Genomic DNA, 6476 nt, shown 5'->3' with positions numbered 1-6476 from the left:
CCCTCTGCACACCTGTGCTTTTCCATGCCTTCATGCACCTTAAGACCGGGAGGTAGCTTTTTGTTACATTTGGTCAGGGGTTGTTTCTGCAATCCTTGCGTGTTACTTTGGGTGTCTGTAGAGGTTTTTCTGCTCGAGGTTTGATCCTGAGGGAATGACCAAAAACAATGGCGGGTGATGGGGAGGTTTTGGCTTTGCTTGTTTGTTTTGCTTTTAAGAAAACTTTTAAGGAAAATTCCTTCTTTCAGGCTTCACTTTCAGTCTTTTCCTCACAAATGCCAATATAATGTGGAAAAAGTGTAAAAYACAGCTTTCTGTATAATCAAATCGTACTGAGCTGGTGCAGACTTTCCTGATAGGAAATTAGGCCTTCCCGTAATTTTGAGATTTTTTTTTTAGTCAGAGATATTCCTGAAATATTCTTACTTTAGAGTAACAGCACAGTGGAGCCCAGCRTACATACAAGATCTTTGTGTGTGACACAAAGGAATGTAAATCAGTTCCATATGTTGACGTGGTCATAGGTGTCCATGGCTGGAAAAGCAATAGACAGCTGCTAGTAGGTCCAAAGGTTTATATCCCAGGAGAAGATATTTCAACCTCCAGGCTGTTCAATTCCTCAATTACTGTTCTGGCCTCAAAAATTCAATCTCCTTTACCAGCCTAACTTATTTATGGGTTGCACTGAATTGTGACCAGAGAAAGCAGAAAACCGAAATCAATCAACCACTGATAAAATTGTTTAGGCCTTCCTGTGGCTGCCTGTCTATTTTTAGATCTCAATTTAAAGAGGCCATATGCAGAGAAATTTATTTTGTTTCATTCATGTTGAACAAGCAGCGTTACTTGAGATTGGATAGGAACAGAGGGAGGAATAAGGATTTGTGGAGGCAGCTGCGCTGGAAGACATTCTTTGCTGGTTTTGGGTTTGTTGGTGTGTTATCCTCCTCCCCCTTCCTGCCCCCCTTAGATTTTTCATGTTACATTTGGTTTGGTGAAGGCACTATTGTTTCTTAAACAGCTGTTTCTTCACCTTTAAAAAGTACTTGCATAACATTTTGTCTTACACATATAAACGGCAATAAAGGTATATACTGAATAAGGGGAGGATGTCAGCTCTAGCTCTACAAACGATGAGATTTATTAGTGATGTTTCAGTGTGGGGAAGACTTCTGAGTAGAAATAGAGGTTTTATTTATAAGGCAAGAATATTGTGCATCCACAAATTATCACTGGGAATCAAGGCAGAAGTCTCTGCATAATTGAAAAAAAAAAAGTTGTTTGCCGGTGTTTGAGCTGTTTTCTGTAGGCTCCACTCTGCACTAAACTTGCAAATTAAGAGAACTGCTTTGGTAATCAACTTGACTGAAGTGATCCCTGAGTGGAGAATTTGAAAGATTTCTTAGTACTTGATTAAAATGCCAGAAATTCTCCMTTGTGTTGAGGTGAGGTTATTACAGTATCTTTGTTTACACAAGCTCTGGTAGAACTAAGTGTTTTCATTCAACCTCACCACAGAAACAAGTGAACATTGCCTGACATTCATATGAACATTGCCTGCCATTTATATGAACATTGCCTGCCATTCCGGCACTGGGCAAATTGAGGCTGAAGTTCAAATCCCTGTGTTCTCCAGTTTTTTTGTAATCCCTGACACAAAACTTGGGGATAGAGTGGTACTGGTCATACAGTTGTAGCTTGATACACAAAGGTGGTAAACCTGAACCCAGCAGACTTCAAGTCTGAGTGTACAGACAGCTTTTTCTTCTAACAAGCCAAATGTTGGTGGGTTTGGAAGTCAGRAAGAACCAGCTAGGCTGCTCCCCCGGGCTGCTCCTGCCTCCTTTGTTTTGGYTAGATATGTGGGGACAGATGGAAARTGATTCGAGGTTAATTTGATTAGCTGTACCCAGCTTCTGGGGATCTCTGGGGAAAAGCTTTCTTTTGAAATAGATGATACAGATGCCATAATGTGATCCTAATTTGTGGGTGATATTTAGAAAGAAACAGTATTTAACCTTGAGCTAGGAATACATTTAGAATGTTCTCTGCACAAAGCATCCTTTAATCCAGATTTCTTTAGGGCATGGCCTTGTTACTGCTTGGGATGCCTCACACAGATTATCCCCAGGATATCTGGGAAATACTGAGATGCTRCATTTAAAGAACTTGTGCTTTTTCTCCATGGATGTCTACTTCCATGTCTGGAATTGACTTGGGAGGAGACTGTGTGCCAGATTTTGTCACTGATGCTGTCAGAAAGCTGTGATACAAAGGTGACAGGAGGCATTCTTCACGATTCACAGCTGCTGTAGATTCAATTGTTTTGAAGAGGAAGGAAATGGCTTTCTGAAAATTGCTTTTACTGGCTCTTGAAGGATTTCTACAGCAGAAATTCAGAATTGAGGCTCTGCTTGAAAACATCCATCTGTGAACACAGGAGGCATTCTTAGATCAAACTAAAGGTGGTTGAGCAAAAACCTATAGTTCTCTATTAACAAATTTATCTGCTTTCTATATTGATAGAAAAAGAAATTAATAATATTGCAAACTTTTCTGGTGGTCATTATGGTCTGTACACAGTTCAATTTATTTGCTTATTTTATCATATGTAGTGACCTATATGAACCTGGTCCTGTAAAGACCAGGTATCCTCCTAGTTTTCTAAGGACATGKCAACTTCTGTTAAGCTGTTTCTGCCAGACTGTGTAGGTTTTTTGGCAGTCATTTAAATCTACTTCATTACATGAGTTTCATCTGCAAAATTTGTTAATAATTTTTCCCCTTTTTATGACAATCCTGTTAATTCCAGTTCTGGAAATGCTTAAAGCATTTAGACTGCAAATAAAGAAACATTTATGCTGGTTTGTATTTAAAGTCCCTTTAACCTTGTACTACCTGTGATGGCCCATACAGCAGAGCCTTACAGAGAAGGATCACAAAGCATCATCTGAGTGCCCTTTTCCATGGTTTATCTTCCTAAATTCAAACAGCTGGTAATTTAAGGATTTCTTTGGAAATTTATGGTCAGTTAGTCTTCTATGACTGTAAAGCCTAATTTTGAATCTCTCTATATTTTAATTTCTCAGTGATCCAGTGATGAATACTTCTGTTTAATTGGTTAGTGTGAGGAAGAACTTATTTGTGATTTAGATTTGATATTTTTGGTATCTGTATTCTACAGTTTGATATCTGTATTGCAGGACTCTGACTAATTCTCTTTGCAGTGTTTGCAGTGTTGTGAACCTCTAGTTACCTATTTTCTAAACCAAAGAGTCCTGATCTGTTACCTTGTTCTGCAGGAAGGCCTCTGAACATCTTTGTTGTTCCTGCTTACGTCTATTCTTCTTGTCTGGTTTGTGAGATGAAATGATGACAAATTCCTGCAGTATTCAACATATGGATGGATGTACCCTTTTAGTCTGCACTGTTTCTCCTTTGTTCTTTGTTTCTTTTGTAACTGTCTCTTTCAATACCCCTAGCTTTTTCCTGCATGCTTTGCAGGAAGAAAATAACCTTCAGTGCTCACATTTATTTAGATGTAGAATTTGTCAGTTCATCCGCTGTGTTTTCACTTTCTAAATCTTTAGTGAACAGACAAGTCCAAGACTACCTGAATGCATTATGATTAGGACTGTGCTTTTACGAGAGGGAGATAGACAGCATTATAAAAAAGACAAACACATAAAGAAACCTGCTAAAGAACTAAATTCTGTCCAAACAGATCTCAACAGCTGGGCATCAGCTGCTCTTAGGAAGCAGAGTAAATCACCTTGAATGTTCTTCGTTCCTGAGAACTGTGACTTGGAAGTGAGTGGTGCCCTTGTCTTAAATGTTTAAACAGTTGATTGTAGATGCAGGGAAGTATTCGCTGGTGTGGAGTTTTATGAATCATTTACCTTTGTAGGAGTACATTCTGACATCCTAAATGTAATATGTCATTTCCCTTCCCACACATTACATGCAGTAGCTAAGTGGTGAGTAGACAGCTACAAGTCAGCAGACCTGAATTTTATTCCTGGCTCTGTTTCCCTTGGTAATTTCACTCAAGTTGCTCAGCTTTTTGGAATCCTCTCTAAAATGGTCTACCTGATCACRAGGAGTACATTCTGTCTCTTCCAGCTTTTCCATGCATAGTAAAGCACTGAAATGAATTCTACGGGATATTTTTAATGTAATTTTAATATAACTTTCACAGCTCTGAAACAAACAGAATTCCTTTCAAACACAGTTCCTTTAATTCATTCTTTCCATCACTTTTTTTGGGTATGTTTTTGTCACACATTAGGCACTAAGGCCTTTAGGGCCAAGTTCAGTCATGAGACAGTTTTCTGATAGCTCTGGAAGTCAGAGGGAATTGTTAATGTGTGTGCCCAATAGAAATGATATGATACAAACCAACTTGGTGCCATTCAACAATGAACAGCTGAGTTGGTCTAACCCCAAACACCTGACTGGCAATAAAGCAGCTCCCATGCAAATAAGAAATTGACTGTTGTTTTGCCAGGTGATTGCCAAGGCTGTTTGGCGTCTTTCTTATTTCTTCTTCTTTAGCTGAAGTTAAATAGCCTATAATTCTGTAGTTCTTAAATCTAGTAACACTTTGTAGCTATGTGATTTTTCCCTGAAGCCATGTTTCAGAAACTTTCTCTGCTTACATAATTTGAAAATCCTAACAGATCAGTGTAAGTCTAGTGAGCAACCAAATTTAGCACTGAAAGCTTTATATTTGTTATCACTAGGGACGCAGGACAAAAGAGCTGAAATATTCCCCAGCTATTCACTGAGGATATAGCACAAATATTTTGTGGTTCCAAGCTTGCAGATTTTATGATTTGTAGGCTGAAGCACAATCTGGTATTTTAAAATGTAAATTAAAATTTTTTGCTTAGCCCTCAAGCTTATGAAGAACGTATCTTAGCCAAGTATGAATGCCTGAAAAAAGTGGTCTTATTCAGTCTGCAGACAAGCAAAACAGATAGAAGGTAAGAAGACTTGCACTATTCTAAACCCATTTTTAAGTCTGAAACTTGAGTTAATCAAAATCAAAACTGTCAACTCTTCATCTTGTTGATCACAGAAGTATTTGATTTAATCTCACTGTTGAAAAATCACTCTTCCTACCTGACAACCCTGAAGGTTTTAAAGCTGAATTTATTGTTGATCAAAATTTTTTTGCAAATGGGTTGCAATACTATTTCATGTATTTTCATAGATAATTCTTAAAATTCCTCATTTTCTCATTTGTTTTAAGGAAAGAAGGCCCTGTTAATGGACGTTTGAACACAGCGGAAAGTTATGAAGGAGATTAAAACCCTTGGCTGAAATCAGGTTTGTATGGCCTGTGTTTTAGAAACTTTCTTTCTAAAGAAAGTTTTCTTTTTCATTTTCTTTGCTTGAGCCATTGCAGCCTGAAAGAAACAAGAATTTTCTGGAAAACTTGATGATGAGATCCCAGATAATCAGTAACCTAGGGCGTACTCCTACGAATGGAGAAAATGTAGTCAGAAAAGCTTTCCTTGGATGATAAAAACTTGAAATGAATCTTGAAATCCAGTCATTAGCATTCAAAGCCCTATCCAGTCACAAAAATGTCTTTTTGCTTTTTCCCTCAGCRCTATATTTTTTAGGAGGTAAGAATGTGATACAGAAGCCAGAACCTGAAGGTATTTAGTGTGCTGTGATTCAGTGCCTGGCAAAAGATCTTGCTTTGGCAGTCCCCAGACTGATCTTGTGAAGTATTCCTCAGGGAGGGAGCTTTCTTTCCAGAATCATCCTCCTTTGGTGTGACCATCTGCCTCTATATAGTCATTTGGGCAAAAATAGAAATTRCCAACAGAAAATTGTTCTGTTGCCAGATTAGCTGCAGAATACACACTGAYGTTTTACTCACTCAGGAGGATTTAGTGCCAGGGTTCTTTGCTGTGGATAAAACACTGTATCATATTTTCCCTTCCTGTYGGTGTTGGACTAAGAACTAAATCCTGCTCATTTTACTTTCAGAAGTGGTCCCAAAGGATTTTGGTAGGATTATTTGCACATGAAAAGCAAGTAGGATTTTGCATTTTGTGTACATTGAAAATTAAATAAATGTAAACATTATCAAAAGTTTGAACTTACTGATGTTATTTCAGCTTGTTTTGTGATCTGAATATTTACTGCTGAATAGTTAAGGATGCTCATRGAACTTCAGAAAAGTCACATTTCTGAAAGGAAAAGGGAAGAAATTTGTGTAAGTAGGACCTCAACTCATCCGACTTGAAATAGCTGCTCAAGTCCCTCTCCCTTCCTGAAGTTAGGCACATAGATAGGTGCGTTGTTGAATTTGAGACAACAAAGGACTCTTTTCCTTTTTTTAAATTACATGCACATTGATTTTTTTCTGTAGTTTTTCCTCATTGTAAGGCTTCTGCTGGTGAGAGTTTGCAAAACACCTTTATGATACATTTGGAATAATGCCCTGAAAAAACTTTTGT

This window comes from Malurus melanocephalus, unplaced genomic scaffold (assembly GCF_030028575.1).
Source record: "Malurus melanocephalus ecotype Western Australia unplaced genomic scaffold, MMel_1.1 scaffold_163, whole genome shotgun sequence".
NCBI lineage: Eukaryota > Metazoa > Chordata > Aves > Passeriformes > Maluridae > Malurus > Malurus melanocephalus.
Note: the sequence above shows the minus strand (reverse complement) of the source record.